The sequence below is a fragment of the Betta splendens genome, chromosome 22 (assembly GCF_900634795.4).
Source record: "Betta splendens chromosome 22, fBetSpl5.4, whole genome shotgun sequence".
Classification (NCBI taxonomy): domain Eukaryota; kingdom Metazoa; phylum Chordata; class Actinopteri; order Anabantiformes; family Osphronemidae; genus Betta; species Betta splendens.
In genome coordinates this window covers 8,991,055-9,009,789 of record NC_040900.2, presented here as the reverse complement: position 1 = coordinate 9,009,789, position 18,735 = coordinate 8,991,055, and the positions used below count along the sequence as shown (strand labels likewise).

Here is an 18,735-nt window from a genome sequence, read left to right as displayed (position 1 = left end):
AACCGTCCTCATTATGACTGATTTGAGCTCAGCAACAGTTTGAAGCCTGATGTCTTATCGGGTATCAATGAATCTCTCTTATTACGTGTGTCGTGTTGTGGGTAGTGTGGTTGTATTATTATATATAATAAAAAAACTTAACCCCTTCTCAACCCCACGACGCGGGTGGTTCTCATCCGTTGTGGAAGAATTCGCAAGCTCGGGGTACTCTACGCAGGGCAAGGAGCTTGAGGGTTCCGCAGTATCTGTACTGTTCCTAGGAACTGCACTTTTTCTGGGACTGAGATGTCGGATGTTTTTACAGGAACTCTGTTCGTAGCCCACTCCTCCAATTTGGGGTCACTTGCCCCCGTGCTTGCTTATGCCGATATCACCACAGGTGGCACGGGGGGGGGACCTGTGGCAATTCACCTTCCAAGCCGTTCTCCAGTTCTTCTGAGCCCTTAGTATTTCTCCTAGTTTTCACAAATATATAATGGGTAATGCACCATAACAGACACTGGTTGTAAATCGGAGTGAAACCTTGCATGATGGTGAATGACTTTTTGCCTTAGACTCTTTCCATTTGCATCAAAGTGCACCTTATAATCTGGTTGTAAATATCAGTTTTTTAATAATCAGTCAGTACATGTTGGCAACCCTAAATGATAGAAACTGGTGTGCGATAAGGAGTGCCCATTTGAAATGATGCCTGCATGACTTTGTAAAAAATTCACTTTATTTAGTGAAAATTTGTCTAGGTTTTTACCATTTAAAACTTTTATATATAACTTTCACATCCAACCTTTATGCATGTTTGAAATTATAATATTATTACAAATTTGTTTTCACGTTCCTGGAGAGAAACCTTTTTCAGCTTTCCTCTACAGGCTCTGTTTTAACCTAGATTGTTGGATGTATTTTATGCTATTAGCATTCACTGCGATACAAGTCTATTTTAAAACTATTGCAAACCTCAGCTTTGTTGTTCTTGAAGGAAACATCACCGATTCCAATGGGGATTGACCAACACAATTCTCGAGTAGTATTTTTAAGAATGAAGGGGCACTCAGATCCCTCCATATTTTCTAAAGAGCCTCTGAAGCAGCCAGAAGGCCTTTTCACTTTGGGACTCACATACTACAACTCACTGTTAACTCTACAAACACACTTATCCCTTCTCAACATCGGTGGCTGTTTTCATGCCACAAAACCTAGAAAACAGGATTATCTTAACATGGGCTATGGGTTCCTGGCCACAAATGATCGTGAATCTTAACAAGGTGGAAAGATCAACGCTGGAGAACTAAAGAGAACGAAGGCGAGATGGTGGTAGATCACTAATTAGAACAGAATGTGAAGTGGAAGAAGCTGCCGTGATGTGTAATGTGGTATTTTTTGGACATGTGGGGGAGGAGAGATTGATGTAACTCACTTTGTAGGGCAAGAATTGACCGGTGGTTCTGAGATATTGACACATGTGTGTGGGGTTCTTTGCTTCTTACCTATTGACTGAGGCTTGCTGGTAATCTTTATGCCAGTTTTCCTGTGACAGCCCATATAGACAGGGATCTCACTTGCTCGCCCTGGTGGAACCACAGAACTTCTGGAAGGATTAACCACACCGGAGAACCAAAAGGGAGAGTTGCTCAGATCAAACACAATTAAGTGGGGAGAAGCATGTTTAGCGAAGTTGTTGGAAACATCGGGCGCGCGGACACATAAACGAACGCAACACACAGCACACCGCCACACCACAACACACCACCCACACTAGCACATGCACACACACCGCACCACACCACACACACAAACACCACACACCACCCACACACACACCACCTTTCAAATGGTGGACTGCACTTCCCACATGGTGCACACAATCAAAGGTTTAATTTATTACATGTTCTGCAATCCCCAAAATTTATTTTTAAAAGAGTAAGTTCTGACAGAGTTTTTCAGTACCTAATGTAGGTTTTTCTGGCATAAAACCTGGAAAGTTGCTGTTAGGCCACCAACAGGACCCTTTGGCTGCACCGTGCAGATCTATGGTCAAAAATTGCACCAGACAGACCCCGGGAACGTTGCTGGGGGTCATGCACACCACACGAGTGAGTATGTTCAAATTGGTCAATTTTTTTTTCAACATGAAGTTGGCACAAGAAATGGAATGATAAAAATGTCAAACCTCTGGGAAATTTGTGGCACCGGGGCTGGAGCTGCCACACACATGTTTCACACGTAAATTGGAGGGTGAACTTCACCAAAGCCCTAGAAAAGAGAAGAAACAGGATGTTCACTCATGCTGATCTGCACTGTGGACCAACCACTGTCTGTGCACCACAGCACCTGTTACATGTAGGCACAACGTGAAGCATAAAACCATACCACCTTAGGAGCATCTCCTGATGGTTCTTCTCATCATCATCATCATCACATCATTTCATAATCAGGTGGTGGAGACCCTGAGTGCAGAGGTTTGGATGGGGTCAAATATTTACACACACACACACACACACACCACACACCAGCACACACACACACACACACACACACAACACCGTCACAGATATTCAGATTTCTGGTGAAAACCAATTGTTTATTAGGTTTGAGGCCAATCACTCATCGTTTTGAATAATATATGAAGTTGATGAATGTAAATTATTTTGTCTCTAATATAAAACGTAGATTAAAATTGGAAAAAATTGTTTTACCGTTTATTAAACACGTTTTTTTAACATGAGTTAAAGATTCCAGGCACAGTTTTTTAAAGTGGGGGTCACAGATTCTTGCTGCAGCAAAAATAAGCAGCTCTGATGAGTTAATATATGATACGCATGTGAGTGACAACGTGTAGCAGATACAGTCTTTCTTTGGGTTATGTGCTTGTAACCATGAACGAGAAGGAAGTTCCCCCACTCTACTAAATAGGAGAATTTTAAAGAAGTAGAAGTTCTTTTTCTCCTCGACCCAACAGAGACACTGAGAGGTAGACATTTTTACAGCCCAAGCTAAAAATTGTGGATTTTTTACGTTGTTATTTTCTACCAGTCCAACTAATTTGTGCTCAGAACGAAGTTTAACTTACTTGACCTGCGTATTCTTGTCAAGTTTTTTTTTTATAAGAATTTCTAGTTAATATCAAAACAATTATTGTTGTGATTGGTTGACTATGACCGTTTAAGCATTAAGCATCTTGTCTAGCCTGGACGCGCTTGTGTGGTCTGAGATCTGTGCCAAGCTCGCTGATTAAGCTGATCGGCTCGTGTTAGTCTTAGTACATATCTAAATTCTCCCTAGTGTGCCAACTGGGACATCACCAATCTACGTTCTCTTGTGATCGCGTGTTTGCCGCTATGGCTCACAACAATACCTCATGTGTTGTGGCCACACCTCGCATAGGGGGGTTTTTGTTTTGTTGCTTTCGGGTGTTCTAGGTGGTGACGGGCGTTCTCTGGATGAAGATCAGGGCCCTCATTTACAGTAATGTGGCAGAATTCAAATGTCCCGACAAGTCACAGTTACATAGTGACAAAAATGTTTTTTTTTTAGGTGTTAAAGCTTCACTCATCATTTTGAATAATTAAGTGAGTCTTGATTGTAATATTTTTCTCTCCTCATGATAAAAAGTAAGATTAGAACATTGTGAAAAAAAATTGTTTTACCTGTTATTTTTTTTTAAACCCGTTTGTTTTAACTGGAGTAAGATTTCAGGCAACAGTTACAGTGGGTTCCAGAATCTTTGCGCAAGCAAAATAAAGCAGCTTGCAGTGAGTTAATATTATGGTACACTGACGTATTTCAGAACAGTTCTCCTGAATTGGCCATAAGCCTGTAAACCATGACGAGATGGAATTTCCCCCTAGCCTACTAAAGGAGAAGAACTAAGAAAGTTCTTTTTCCCGACCCAACAGCGACACTGAGAGGTAGGACATTTTACACCCTTAAGCTATAAAATTGTGATTTTTACTATTGTATTTTCTGATCCAGTCCAAACTAAATTGTGCTCACTCAGGAAAAGGGTGTTTACTAACTTTAATGTCATGTTTCTAGTCCAGTTATTTTTTTCTAAGATTTCTAATTAATATCAACAATTGTGGTAGGGTGGTGTTTGGGTGGGGTTGGTTGGGGGTGTGGTGGTGTTTTTCGAGTCTGTGAAGTCGGCGTCGGTGGTGTGTGGTGAGCGCGCCTTGCGCTTTTGGTTGGCTGTGCTCGTGGGTGGGTGGTGGACTTGGCATTTTTACTAGGTTTTAGTTTGGTTGATGAGGGGGTAGCAAAGAGGACTAGCTGGAAGCTGACTGTAGCATTATTCCAGCTGTCTTAAAACATCCATCTATTTTGTCCCCACTCACCTCCTCATCCCTTCCCCTTCTCAGGGCACACTTCTCTGGTGAAACTGATCTCGAGGCCTCAGTTTTTACAGTAATGTGGCAAAGGAAAAGGGTCCCCAGAACAAAGTCAACAGCCACAGACAGGAAACACTCGTGGTCCGGCGTGCCTGCAATGGGGTAGTGCAAAAGTGGTCTGTGGTTTGTGGTTTAAGGTGTTCAAACTGAGGCGGCGAAGACGACTTATTTACTGCGGGGGGTGCGCTGAGTGACCTAAAAGGTGCATGAAATGGTTTAGAAGGGAAAGTCGGCGGTGGTGTGGTGGTGTGTGTGCTCAGTTCGCTAGATATATCTGTTCTAGTGGTTCGAAGGCCGTCTAGTTGTGCGCGAGGGAGGAAAACAAGAGGGCGGCGGCTGGGCCCGTGGTTGTGGGCCCGCCCTTTTTTAGCTGGAGTGGACCAAGATGGAACGCGAAGCCATGGGTTTGTGGGTGTTGCGCAGGGCGCAGGCCTTTGTTGTTATTTGCAAACAAAGTGTGGTTGTTAGTACTAAAGGGTTGGACAGGAGGGGGGGGTTCGGGATAAAAACCACAGCTCACAACCCCCAAAAGCGTCTTCAGACACAGAGCACTGGTAGCGGATCCGGGAAACGTATCACGTCACAAATTCAGCCCCAGGAGAAGCGGGGGGGAGGGCGGCGGCAGGGCACCGGGAACAGAGTAACACACAGCGAGAGGTTGAATTGCGAGTGCCTGCCCGTGAGAAGAAACAACACAGAAAATACACGGCTCGTAACAGTCACGAAAGAAAGGGCGAATGGGACTGCAATTGACTGACACCTAGGTAGGGCAAGTCTGAACGCCGTGCGGGTCAGAATTTGAAAGGACGGAAAAGCCCTGGCTGATGGGAGTAGGGCTCGACCGGGTAGTGAGGGGGGTGTTAAGTTGGGCTCTGGGGGCGGGGTGGGGCGGAATCATCAAGCGTGCCTGATTGCTTGTCCATGGCAGTGTCTGGGCACGCTGGTCGGGGTGGGTTTGGTGGTTGTTTTGGGGCCGCTGTGTTGTCGTCACGCGTGGCTCGCGCTGGCCGGTGATCACTTGAGTCTCTGTCATAGACCACGCCTTCCTCCATGGTTCGCCTGCTCAGCGCTGAAAGCCGGTTTTACCCATCTGAGCAACAGTGGTGGGTCGGGGCTTTCCCTCCCGTCCCTCGTCCCAAGTGGGGCAAACTGCGGGGCGCCGATGAAGCTGGGACCTGCTGTCATGTGTTATATTCTTGTTTACTCTCATTCAGCAATTTTAATGTGTTTTGGTTTCAGTCCAACACTTGTGTCCTAGAATACAAACAGTTCTATCATTTCTAGCATCGTCCTCACGTTTACTTCCTCCTCCTGGCTCTTATTTTGTAGTCCCATAACCGCACTTCCTGTTTATTACTTTCGTCTTCCCTCAGCTTTACTAACACCACCAATCAGCCTCACCTGTGCTCATCACTGCTACTGCTAACATAAGGAGGTCGACAGCTGCTCTTCGTATATGTTTAAATATGTGGTTTTAGTTCTCGAAATAAATGACCTAATCGAAGCTCTAAGCAAGAATTTGGGGGATTACGGTATTAGCAAGTATTACGGTAATGCTGCACGTATTGCCTGGAAAGCTAATATTTTCTCAAATGAAAACCAAAACAAAAACTGATGACTTGATTAAATCCATAAGCCACGATCTTATTATTGGGTTTCCCCCATTATTTTCTTGCTGCTTCTCCATGAACTGTTCACCCTTTTAGCAGTTTTTAGCTCTACATTTGCTCAAAACACTAACGTTATGTTAACGTCAAACAAGCTAACATTGAGTACACACGATAACGCTCGTCAAGAGAGAACACATGGGGTCAATTTTCAGCTAAAAATAATAAGCCTGGATGATAACCCTGGTATTACATGTACAGTGGAAGCGGTAATGACGCTTTGGTTTACGCAAAGAGGGAATAGACCTTTTAAGAGGCCTCGTCGTTGATAGCCGCTCTTATGTGACACGAACGCGCTGTTTAACTGTTATTTTTACAGTGTGAAATTACAGAGCGCGCGCGAAAGGTCCCCGTCGCTGTCACGACGGGCTGTAATTGCGCTGGATGCGCCGCTGCTTAAAAGGCGCCGCCGGTGACGCCGCGGAGGAGGTTCGACCGGCAGGACTTTCCCCGCCGATTGTCGGTTTCCTGTGGGACAGAGACAGCGAGAGGCAGTGAGACAAAGGGGAGCAGCCCGACCTGCCTCCTCAAATATCCCGGACGCCCGAGCGCTGCTCAGACGCGCCTTCAAGTCCGAGAGTCGGATCGATAGAAACCCGTGTTCTCTCTGCGCGAGGATCCAGCGGCGGTTCGGGCTCCGAGGCGCCGCATTCAGAGCCGCAGATCAGGTGAGTGGCCCGCGTATCTCACTGAACTGCGACTCCGGTTGTTCAATATGACTTAAAGTGGCGGATATTTTTTTAATTGAGTACGTTTGTTTGAATGACGCCTCAGCGGAAAGTTATTATTAGGAGAAGCGGAATCAGATCAAGAAACCAACGCGCGCCACTGAGAAGTGATGATAAATGACTGAGTCCCTAAAGATTTGATTTATCGTGTTATTGAGGACTCTGAGCAGGTGCTTTTTTCTCCTTCCTCCTGGTTGTGGAGCTGCCTCTTTGGTTTTATAACAGCAGGTCACGAGGCTGAAGGCTTTAAAGTTATAGCTGTTCTATAGTTGTGGTACAGTTATCATTTAAGCGTCTATGGAGCAAACATGGCTGAATACTGAGTGTGGTGGTCTCCAGAGGTGGTGGTCTTTGTTTGAAGTCAGCGTCTTCACTACAGGGGCATCAGACCTGCTGACTGCAGCCTCTCTCCTCTCTGATATGAGCATCTCCGTGGGGGGTTCACAGCTGCACGGTAGCTTTTCCTCACTCTGGGGGCCGTGGTGACCATGGCTAGGAGGTCAGAGGTGCTTTGGCGGCCCCCCCCATCAACCCCCCATCTCTATTTCTCCTCTCACTCTCTTCTTTCTTCCTCTCTCTTTTCTTTCCTCTGTCCGTGTTGGGAAGTTCACGTCAGCATGGTTCTCCTGCCTCTGTGACTTAGACACAGTGACTAACACTGAGGGTTTTCGTCACCAGGCAACAATGAAGATGCTCCTGTGTCTGGCAGTCGTCCAGCTGCTCCTGGCCCCAGTGCTGATGGTAAAACTCTGGAGAAACATATTTGCATGCAAAATATCATTATGTTTTACATTTCATGCAAATTTCCCAATTTAATCACGTCAGATGAGGCAGCACAATGTCAGATTTCAGTTGGGAAAACTCTCAGCTCAAACCTCTCCGCTCTGTTAGTGTTATTATATGGATTTTGCTGATTTATGTCACAGTGCCACTTATAAATCTCTGTTTTGGCTCCAGGTGCCCAGTGTGATCACTGGGACTCATGGGGTCCATATGGGGAATGCAGTCGCAGCTGTGGCGGGGGTGTAACTACGAGAACCAGACGCTGCATCACTCACAAGGTAATATATATTTTTTATTACATTTACATGCGGGTCAACGTGCCGACATCAAAGCCGGTGTTGTTCACCGGGAGGCGCTGCACACACAGGTACAAGGGGGTGGAGGCGCGTGGACTGGATCTTTAATTGTAGAGGAATGCCTTGAAGTCACACAGACGCGGGCTTGTCTCACCGTACGTCTGCAGCAGACGCAGGGAGGGGCCCTTCGACATTAAAAGGGCTGGGCTCTGCTGCAATGAATGCATAAGCATAATATCTGATTGAAGGGCTCAAAATGGAGTTTACACAATATGTTTGGGTTGTTGGAGGAGCACGAAGCAGCTAAGAGCGAGTCCTGTAAGCAGGGTCTGAGAGCAGCATACGAGTGAATGCTGCTGGTTCGATCCATCACTGTCTCTATTATGAATTTACCTCCAATTGAAGGTCGCTGCTGCTGATGGTTTTCTACCTGCAGGTTATCTGTCACTCATCAGCTGCTCAGCGTATCGGTGCGTCTCAGTAATGGGGAGCAAAGACGCCACCAGGCAGAACGCCGGCCTCTTAGCATGTTGAAACGGTTTCATGATTAATCTCCAGCTCAGAGCGTCACATTAAACGCTGGTAGAGGAGCGTGAGGTTCAATTCAATTCAATTCAATTCAATTCAATTCAATTCAATTCAATTCAATTCAATTCTATTCTATTCTATTCTATTCTATTCTATTCTATTCTATTCTATTCTATTCTATTCTATTCTATTCTATTCTATTCTATTCTATTTTATTTATATAGCACCAAATCACAACAAAGTTATCTCAAGGCACTTTACAAAGTAAGGTTTAAGACCTCACATAACTAAACCCAACAAATCCCACATACAGCAAGCATTTAATGTTGAAACCGTCAGTCCAGCCCCATGTTCCCAACCCGTCGTCACCGCTGCGTTCGCTGCTGGTTTCCAACATGTCCGTGCAGCCAGTCAGTGAGTCAGGCTGTTTCCTCCCTGCACCCGAATCCTTAATACCAGAGAAGAAGACCTGCCTACGATGGGCCTTGTCCTCCGCGAATCACACCCAAACACTGTAATTTACCAAGTTGAGTCATCATGCTCCTTACAGGAACTCACTCAGTGTAAACACTCCTGACCTTTTGAGTGACGGATGATTTAAAAATGTTATTGTAAGGCACCGGTGTTAGCTGTCTCCCCCCAGGGGGAAGTGGAGGCCCGGGTGCCGTTGCCAAGTGCGTTGCTTTCAGTTTTGGTGCCAGCAGGGGCACGTCCCGCTCCCAGGCTCCAGGGCAGGTACTTTTTGGAGGTGACCTAATCGCGGGTTCCCGGCACGACTGGAAGAACTCAGTTTTGCTTTACACATATGCAGATTAAAGAGGAGCTTGTTTAATGATTTGGGTTAAAGGTGCACGTTACTTTTTTTTGTTTACTGGTCATGAGAAGTAACTCCCCAGTGAAGATGCTCTTCCTTCCTTCCATTGTGCTTGTGAGATCACATCATCTGTCATATTCATTCATTACTTTTCTACAAACAGGAGCGATGGAGGACACAACTGTGTGGGACCCGATAAGTCTTATCGCTCTTGCAACATCCAGGTGACCTCACGCTAAGATGTCTCACTAGTGTGCTTCCTCCTTTGTGTGACGTTTTTCTTTCTGACCTTTGACCCTCTGCCTCCCCCTCCTCCCAGGACTGTCCAGAGGGATCCAGAGACTTCCGTGAGGAGCAGTGCTCCCAGTTCGACGGGACTGACTTTCAGGGGAGGCGCTACAAGTGGCTCCCATATTACGGAGGTCAGAACCCAGCAGAAGTGAAGCCCTGTGGGCTCTGATCAGGGTCTCAGTGACATCATCTCCCTCCTCTGACAGCCGAGAACCCGTGCGAGCTGAACTGCATCCCAAGAGGGGAGAACTTTTATTACCGGCACCGCAGCGCCGTGGTGGACGGGACGCCCTGCCACCCGGGGCGGAGGGACGTGTGCGTTGCTGGAGTGTGCAAGGTAGTAATGAGTAGTGAGATGAACCCAGAGGCTCTGCTCTCTCAGTCTGTGCTCCAGATGAATTTAACCTTTGACCCCAGATTGCTATTGTCTGCTACTCCTCCCTCCGTCACACCTTCTTAAATCAAACCTGGTATTGGTTCAGCCTTGAATTTTGATTTTAAACGTTGCAAACTCTGCATCTATGCAAAATTAATGTATGCATTTTTGATGCTCGTCCAGCGTCTGGGCTGCGACAACGTGTTGGAGTCTTCTCAGCAGGAGGATCCCTGCCTGCAGTGTGGAGGTAGCGGTCAGTCCTGCCACCTGGTCAAGAACAGCTTCACCGTCCCCAACCTGCAAACAGGTACCGGGCATATTCCAACCTATAATCACACAACATTAATCAACAGAACTGTGTGAGTGAAGGGAGTCTTGCTTTCATCTAGGCTACAACCAGATGTTCATCATCCCTGTTGGCGCCACCACCATCAGCATCAGAGAGACGGCGGCCACACGCAACTATATTGGTCGGTTTGTTTGACGTGGACGATGAATCAGGTCCATAATTCTCTAGTCTGTCCGGCGCCTAACGAACATGGATCTGTTGTGCAGCCATCAAGAACCTGCGTGGGGAGTACTACCTGAATGGCCACTGGGTGATTGAGTTCTCCAGGGCGACGCCCGTCGCCGGCACCGTGCTGTATTACCAGCGAGGCGCCGAGGGCGACAGCGTCCCTGAAACCATCATCGGCCGGGGCCCCACCACCGAGCCGCTTGTAGTCGAGGTGAGATCGCACGGATACGAGACGATTGCTGCATTCGCTGAGAGTCCCTGAGCACGAGCTCCGTGAATGTGATGTTTATGTGCGACCCTCGCAGCTGATCAGCCAGGAGCCCAACCAGGGGGTGGAGTACGAGTTCTACCTGCCCAACGGCCGCTCCAGACAGGGCTACTACTGGAGCTTCGGCTCCTGGTCTGCCTGCAGCAAGGACTGTGGATCAGGTGCGACTCTTAAAGCAGGCCGCCATCGAAACGTGACCTCTGACCTCTCCCTGCCTTGTGTAAAATGAGCCGTCCTCCTTCCCCAGGTTACCAGTCTCGCTCGGTCTTCTGCACCATCGATAACGAGGCCTACCCCGACTACCTCTGCGCGTCTTTGCCAAGGCCACAAACCAACCGCACCTGCAACCCCCATCCATGCCCACAGACCCACAGGTAGATAAGAGCTTCAGGTAGATAAGTAGATAAGATCCAGGCCGTGGTGTGACTGTCTGAAAGGATGGCGTACCTGTATCCACCACTGTTGTGGAGATCCTCACAAAGACCCAAAGCCTGTGTCTTCAGGTAACTCGGGCTCTGTGGTCGTAGTTAGCTGGACCAACATGGGGAGATCGGATCCACTGATTGGTCATTTCCTGAGCAGAATAGTTTTTAGTAATCTTCATAATCAATGTCTTGATGGTGATCGAATGTCCCTTACGAAGCCTTTCCTCTAGCTTCTACAGTATGTTTAGTACGAGCCTGTTCCTCTTGGCTCGGGGCAACGGTCCAGCTCAGCGTCAACCATCTGTCTTAGACACTATTTGTCCGCTCATGATTTGCTGCCACATTCCCTCCAGGGTTTTCCTCCTTTGTACCTGAGCAATGAGCCGGACTGCTGCCTGGTTACTGTAGTGAACTGTAAACCTCCCCTCCTGTGTCCCTTAATGGCTGTGAGGTGTTCGTAGGTGAAAGGTCGTGCCTCGTGGGGGGTTTGTGTGGGTCTCAATGGGACGTGACAGTAAAATGCCAGGACTTTGCTCAGTGACTCTGTGGTATTTCCTGCTTTTTTTTTTCTTTCCTGCTGCTTAAAAGCAGATGTTTAAGACGCTCTGCTCGCGTGATGCCAGTCTTCGAATCAAAGCCATAAAAACCTGTAGATGCTAAATTTGAGGGGAGCCTTGTTGTCTTCTAGTAATTACTGCTTCTAGTAATTAGCAGCAAACTAACTACATCACCAGGATTTCCACCAATCCTGCACTCTTTGTTTTTAGTTGTGAGATTGTCTACCTTTCCTAGATAGAAACTGCCTATTTATTGGACAAGTCGGTCTTTGTGTTGTGTTACTGTTACCCTCTCCCCCCTGACCTCTGGCTCCTGGTCCGTCTCCCAGCTGGACAACCGGCGAGTGGAAACACCTGCTCGGTCACCTGTGGCGGCGGCTCCCAGGTGCGCAGCGTGCAGTGCGTCTCCCATGATGCCTCTGGGCCCCGGGTGGTGGAGGACGCCGTGTGCGCCGCCTACACGGAGGCCCCCGCCGCGCTGCAGACCTGCAACATGCAGCAGTGCGCGGAGTACCGCGTGAAGCCGATGGAGCGCGGTGAGTAAAGCCAACGCCACGAGGCTCACGCCTCCCAAATGAATGCGCTCTGTTCGTCACGCTGCGTCGTGTGCTGGCGTCCGCAGTGCTCGGCGACCTGCGGCTCAGGTGAACAGACCAGAGACGTGACGTGTGTCGGCGCCAACGGTGCCAGGCTCGACGAGCAGTCCTGCGGCGGGTCGCTCCGCCCGGCCTCCGTCCAGCACTGCCAGGTGGCCGCCTGCTCCGAGCGGATCGGCTGGCGCGTCGGCGCGTGGGGCCTGGTGAGCGGCACCAGCAGCAACGGGCACAAACGGCAATGGACAGCGGCGCTGAATGCGGCGTCGTTCCTGTGCTTCCGTTCAAAGACTGTTGATCTGTTCCCCCGCAGTGCTCCAGGAGCTGCGGTTCCGGTTCTCGGGAGCGCCAGGTGACCTGCTCGGACCAGGAGGGCGTCCTGTACCCTGTGGACCAGTGCGGCGCCCACCCCAAACCCCCCGCTGTGGAGCGCTGCAACAGCCAGTCCTGCTACAGGCCGCAGGGTGCGTGTCCTGAGGTTCTGGACTCAAGACCGTGAACTGAAACACACTCACGTTTGTCTGTGCTCTTTGTGCAGCGGTTCCCAGCATCCAGGACCCGCGAGGACACGAACACACCCAGACGGGCTTCCGGCCCTATGTGCCTGACCACGCAACAGGTAGGACCGGACAGAGGGCCTAACGTAATAATGTTCAGTCACTTTTAAAATCCATAAAAGTAAAAATATTTCATGGAGTTTTAGCATCATCAAAGTGAGAAACTCAGAAGGTTTGTAAATGTCCTGTGATTCCTGCTCCTCTCTCCCTCCAGCTACGGTCCCAACACTAATTATCCAGGCCTGAATGACGCCTGTGAGCATTGTGGGCCTGATTAAAATATTTCTGGAGCACTGGAGTGTGCTAGCTGTGGCGTTAGCGGCATGTTCCTGCGTTTTTTACCACCCTGCGCTGTCTTAGTGGTCAGGAATTGTTTTTTCTGGACCCCAGTGTGTTTCAGCCTTTCCCTTGGTTGATATTCTTTCCATTCTCTCTGCGTGGCCTCGAGTACAATAGCTCAGACTGCTCCCTTTCTCTGCAGCTCGCAGGCCAGAGGCCGATCCGTCCGGCCCCGGCCCCCACTGCAGCCAGTCCTATTATGGCTGCTGCCCAGACGGAGGCACCTTGGCCCGGGGCCCCCAGGGCCTGGGCTGTCCACAGGCCCCGGTTCCCACCCCCGCCCAGCCGCCCTGCGTCCACACCAGGTATCTGCTCCCTGCGGTGGAGGCCTGTTTTGACATCTCTGCCTGGGTGTCACTCTCTCTGCGTTAACCACCAAGATATCATTTTGTGTTTCACCACAGTAATTACAGCCTTTAAGTACCGAGGGTGAGGTCGAGGCTTTCTTAGAAATGCTGAAGTTTGTTTTTGTTATTTCTGGCACAAACGTGGAGTATAAACAGTTTGATAGTTTAAACCTGCTCCCTTCTGTTTGTACAGTTATGGCTGCTGCCAAGATGGGACGACGGCTGCTCAGGGCCCCAACAAGGAAGGCTGCGTGGAGTACGTGGCCCCTGAACCTACTGTAAGCAAACAGCATGCTCATTATTATTGGATAGGATGTTTGAAGTGTTGTCTGCTCAGAAAAAAGATGAATATTATTTGAAATTAAATATTATTGGTGCAGGTTGCTCCTCTTCCTGCTGAGAATGCCGTGCAGTGCCGAACCACCACCTACGGCTGCTGCTACGACCGCAGCACTCCTGCAGGAGGACCCAGTGGGGAGGGCTGCCCCCACCCGCCAAACCACAGTAAGGAACCCAAGCTACACAACGTCTGGGAGAATGAGAGAAAGCACTTTGGTGCCGGTGGCGTCACCGCTTGTGTCTGTCTTGTAGTTGAGCGCTCCATCTGCTCCCTCCCCCGCGCCGCCGGCTCCTGCAGCAGCTGGGTGTCGCGCTACCACTACGACGTCGTCGCCTCGAAATGCGTCCAGTTCTGGTACGGCGGTTGCCACGGCAACAGCAACAACTTCATGAGCCAAGCGGAGTGCCAGAGGGCATGTCAGGTACCTGCACAGAGCCAACCCGGCCCCCAGCCCGGCCCCCAGCCCGGCCCCCAGCCCGGCCCAGGCTCTGGAACAGAAACCACGCCTGGACGGGACAGCGAAGCGGGCTCCAGGGCGGGAGGGCTCCACGGCCGGACAGTCGCGCAACATGGGGAGGGTTTTCACGGCCCCCGGCGGCTCCACCTCCACCAGCAGACAGGCCAGCAGCGCTGCCAGGCAGGCCCACAGAGGCAGAATGTACCTGCGGGTCCGCCGGCCTCTGCCCGCCACCGCCGCCCAGCACTCCGGCCCGGCCGCAAGGTAAGACCTCGACGTCCCAGAGAGCACGGCGGAACGCTGGCGCCTGGCTCCAGCCCCAGCACCACTGGCCTCATTATGCTGTCAAAGGGCTCCTCACCTCGCGAAAGGAGCCCAGTCCACTCCGGCCTGCTCTGACTGAGCAGGGCCAAAGAAAGGAGGAGAGAACAAACCCCCCAGAGACAAAGAAACAGGCATCATTCACTCACATCCACACCAAGCTTTTCATCGTTCATCGTGTGTCTGCATAACAAACACCAGCTTCAGAATAATTTAGCAAAACCTGATCAGGGAGTCAATATTAAACTTGCAGCAGATGAATAAATAGCAGCAGAATAGCAAATGAAAACATAAATGTAAAGTTTATTTAACCTTTAACCTTTTGGTGACCTCTAGTGTACAAACATCTGTATTTCTGCAGTGTCACAGCTGGATGTGACTAAAGATGTGAGGGCGACTAATGCCAACTGACCTCAGCGCCCCCTGTTGTGCTTTAGCCCGTGCACCGTGCTCTCGCAGCCGCAGCTGCTTCTGGTTCTGCTTTCAAAGACTCTTAAATCCGGTCGCCTCACCTCATCTCTTGCTTCAGCCCCTGGGGAAGCTGGGAGCCTCCCAGCAGCTCCACACGGCTGGCGTGTGCGGCCCATTCTGACCAGTTCCTGTGTTTTGTGTGTTCACCAGACTAATAAAGGTTCTGCTGGGATGCTTCATGTCGGTGTGTCTTGTCTTTGTCCATCTTTGTGTTTCAGTGACATTCTTTGATTTGTTTGTGGTGTTTGGGTAAAATCATCTGTTTTGTGTCTCATCATCATCATCATCATCATCATCATCATCGTCACAGTTGAACATTCTGTTCTGTGGGTGCATCTGTCTGTCTCTTGTTGCATGTGCCAAAGGTTTCTCTTCTCTGGGCTTCGTCTGCTGCTGCCAGGTCGTGGCCGATCTTTATGCTTGCTTTGGTGACTACTAGCGCAGGTGCCAACAGCGGAGCATAAAGTGACTCTTCCCCTGTCATTGTTTCCCTCCTCCTGTCCTTCCTCCTCCTTCTTTTCCTCCCCCTGTGCTCGTGTCCCTCGTGTTTCCTCAGTTTGACCCTCAAAGGAGTCACAATCGATAAGAGCGACCCTCCCACCGTGGAGGCCTTGGTCGGCCAGACGGTGGTGCTGCCGTGCAGAGTCAGCCCTCCGCCGTCGTCCACGGTCCTCGTGGAGTGGAGGAGGGACGGGGTCCCCCTGTCCACGCAGAGGTGGGTGGAAGCACGCGCATGCAGTGGCGTCATAGGTCGGGATGAGTAGGAATGACCTCTACTTTTATTCACGTTACCTCCAGGCACCACCAGCAGCCCAACGGCTCCCTGCTGGTTGGTCCTGTCTCCAAGTCGGACTCTGGCTGGTTCTTATGCATCGCCACTCAGGAGCGAGAGCGAGATCACCGCTACGTTCACCTGTCTGTCTCAGGTGGTGTCATGCGTTACTTATCACATACATGTGTAGTAGTAGTGGTAACTAACTGGCCCCAGACGCAATAACCCTGAGATTGAAGCCTTCACTGATGATGTCAGACTCTATGTAACATCAATGTGATGCTTGCCCTGTGTGTCTCACAGAAGGATCCTCACAGCTGATTCCTCCATTGCTCCCCAAAGATGGTCCGTCCCCGAGGTTAGAGTCGTCTCCACCGCCTCGTGAATCGCCCACTCGTTGCCTTTCAGGAGGCAGATGTGTTCCGTTCTGTTTTCAGGTTCAGTATCGATCGGTCCAGCTCATCTCTGCTGCACATGCGAGCGGGACAAAGCGCGACCCTGCCCTGCACCGTGGTCCCGCCCTCGGCTCTCCAGTCCGTCAGGATCCAGTGGACCAAGGACGGACGACCCCTCACTGATTCCAGGTAGAACTCATTCAAATCTGATGTTGTCTGTTACAGATGTTGGATTTAACTTGAGGCTGTGGGCTGTAGGTTCACTCAGGCTTCAGACGGCACCCTGATCATTGTCCCGCTGAGGTCCGACGACTCTGGCGTTTACACCTGTACGGCCTCCGGTCCGCAGCAGCTGGAGCAGCGGCAGCTGCAGCTCCGAGTCCGGGGTGAGTCTGAGTCCCATCAATCACATTCACTTTGACTTATTCACCACTAGAGGTCAGTATAGCTGAAAAACACATGCGCTGTAAAGGAGAGAAAAGAAAGTTTTTGTTATTTTGTTTTTTTGTGTCTTTCAGCGGATCTGAAGATAACAACTGCTCCAAATAACGTCCAGGTGTCTGAAGGCAGCACAGCCCTGCTGCCCTGTGTGGTCTCAGGAGACAATGTTAATATTGGCTGGTCCAGGTAGTAACAAACACTAAAGACTGGTTCTGAAACACGTTTAATTGTTGAGCATTTAACACTAAATGTATGAAATACATTTTTTAGGAGTGAAGTGTCTTGTGAAGTGAAGTGTACAGCTGTGGATGATGTGACCTGATGGCATTTTATTGTAGTAAAATCAATCAACAGTCTCACTGACGGTTCCGGTTCTGGTTCTGGTTCTGACCTGCTACAGGAACGGTGTACCGATCCGCCCGGACGGCCGTGACGTCCTTCAGTCCTCTGACGGCAGCCTGATCCTGAATAACGCGAAGCCGTCGGACGAGGGCACCTACACCTGCAACGCCTACACTGGCATCTACTCTGTGAGCGCCACGGCTGAAGTGAAGGTCATCAGAGACTCACAGCAAGGTAACACCAGTGATGCTCTGGAGCTGCTGTGGCATCTCTGGGTACCTGTTTCACCGTCAGACTTAAAATCTTTCGTTCTACTCATATTCTAAAAGTTAAAACTTCAAGCAGCCAATAAAAAGGAGCATTTCATGCCTCCATCTGACTGCTGGACGCACAGGAAGCAAACTAATGGAGGCTCTTTGCCCTTGGGCCCGCAGGCTCGGACGTGCCCCCTGAGTGCGTGGACCAGCCGGATCTGGCCAACTGCGAGCTGATCGTTTACGCCCGGCTCTGCTCCAACTCCTACTACTCCAGCTTCTGCTGCGCCAGCTGCACCAGGCACTCACAGCGGAGGCCACAGGTCGGCGCAGCTCGGCTAAGGCCAAAACTATGGGATGGCGGGGCGCATGGAGGACTGGGGGGGGGGCATTAAACACTGAAGATGCAACCAGAGGTGGCAGAAGTACACAACGTCAGTAAAACTGAAAACACTCGCTTAAATCGAACCTCAGCTAAAAGTACAAGTTGAACTATGTTTGAAACGTTAAAGGACTATTTACATGCTACTACTAAAGTACCGTTGGTGAACATTTAAAACCTGTTGAATGTGATGAGAAAAACATTGTTTGCTTTTTATCATCCTAACAGTAAGTTATTAATCACTGGACCGTTTTATATATGTTTTCAAGAGAATCATGAATTTCTATTTCAGGTCATTTAAACGAAATGAAGCATGTTACACATATATTTCATATCTGCTCTAGTTTTAACCACTACACCATTTTAAATGTATATTTTATCTTTGACCAGAAGCTGTTTATTTTTTATATCATTATTTCATAATAAAAATATTATTTTCATTAAACATTTGCAGATATCTTGACTTTGCTCCACAAGGGGGCACTCAGCTGATGATTTGGTGTCTCCTTCAGGTTCCTGCAGCAGAACATAAGGCTTCAACTCATGTTACAGACAGTGAGAGCGTGTGGGTTTATACCAAATGTTTTCCCAGTAGCATGAATTATACTGATGATGAACAAAGTCTAAATTCAGGGTAAATGACATCTGGCCAAAGTGAGTCATTTCAGAAGTTCTATCTGCTTTAAAAGGAGTTTTGTATTTTATCTTATCTGTTAATTGGAATCTAGAGATACAACTTCAGACATCAGAAACTATTCAGATATTAGTCTGAATTTAATGATTTATAAAAAATACAACATGTAGTGAGCAAATGACTCTTTGATTTAAAGATTTGAGCTATTCCTTCTGTTAGTACATAAATAGACATAGAGTAACACACCTGCAAAAGAAGCAGTCAGTAAAACAAAAAAACAAATACAAAAACCACCTCCCTGATGGAAGCAATGATTAATTGAACTAAATGTTTGTGATATTGTTAAAGGCTGGCATTGGTGCTATAAACTCTGCAACTTAAACAGTCTCGTAACGTAAACAGTAAGTACAGTCACTTTGAGCATTGTACACGCTTAACGTTTTTGAACTCAAATG

The 18,735-nt window shown here is 49.0% G+C and overlaps 1 pseudogene; it reads left to right on the top strand.

Moving 5' to 3' along the window:
• Positions 1–7,762: 7,762 nt before the first annotated feature.
• Positions 7,763–18,085, top strand: LOC114848773 (papilin-like; annotated as a pseudogene).
• The last annotated feature ends 650 nt before the right edge of the window (positions 18,086–18,735 follow it).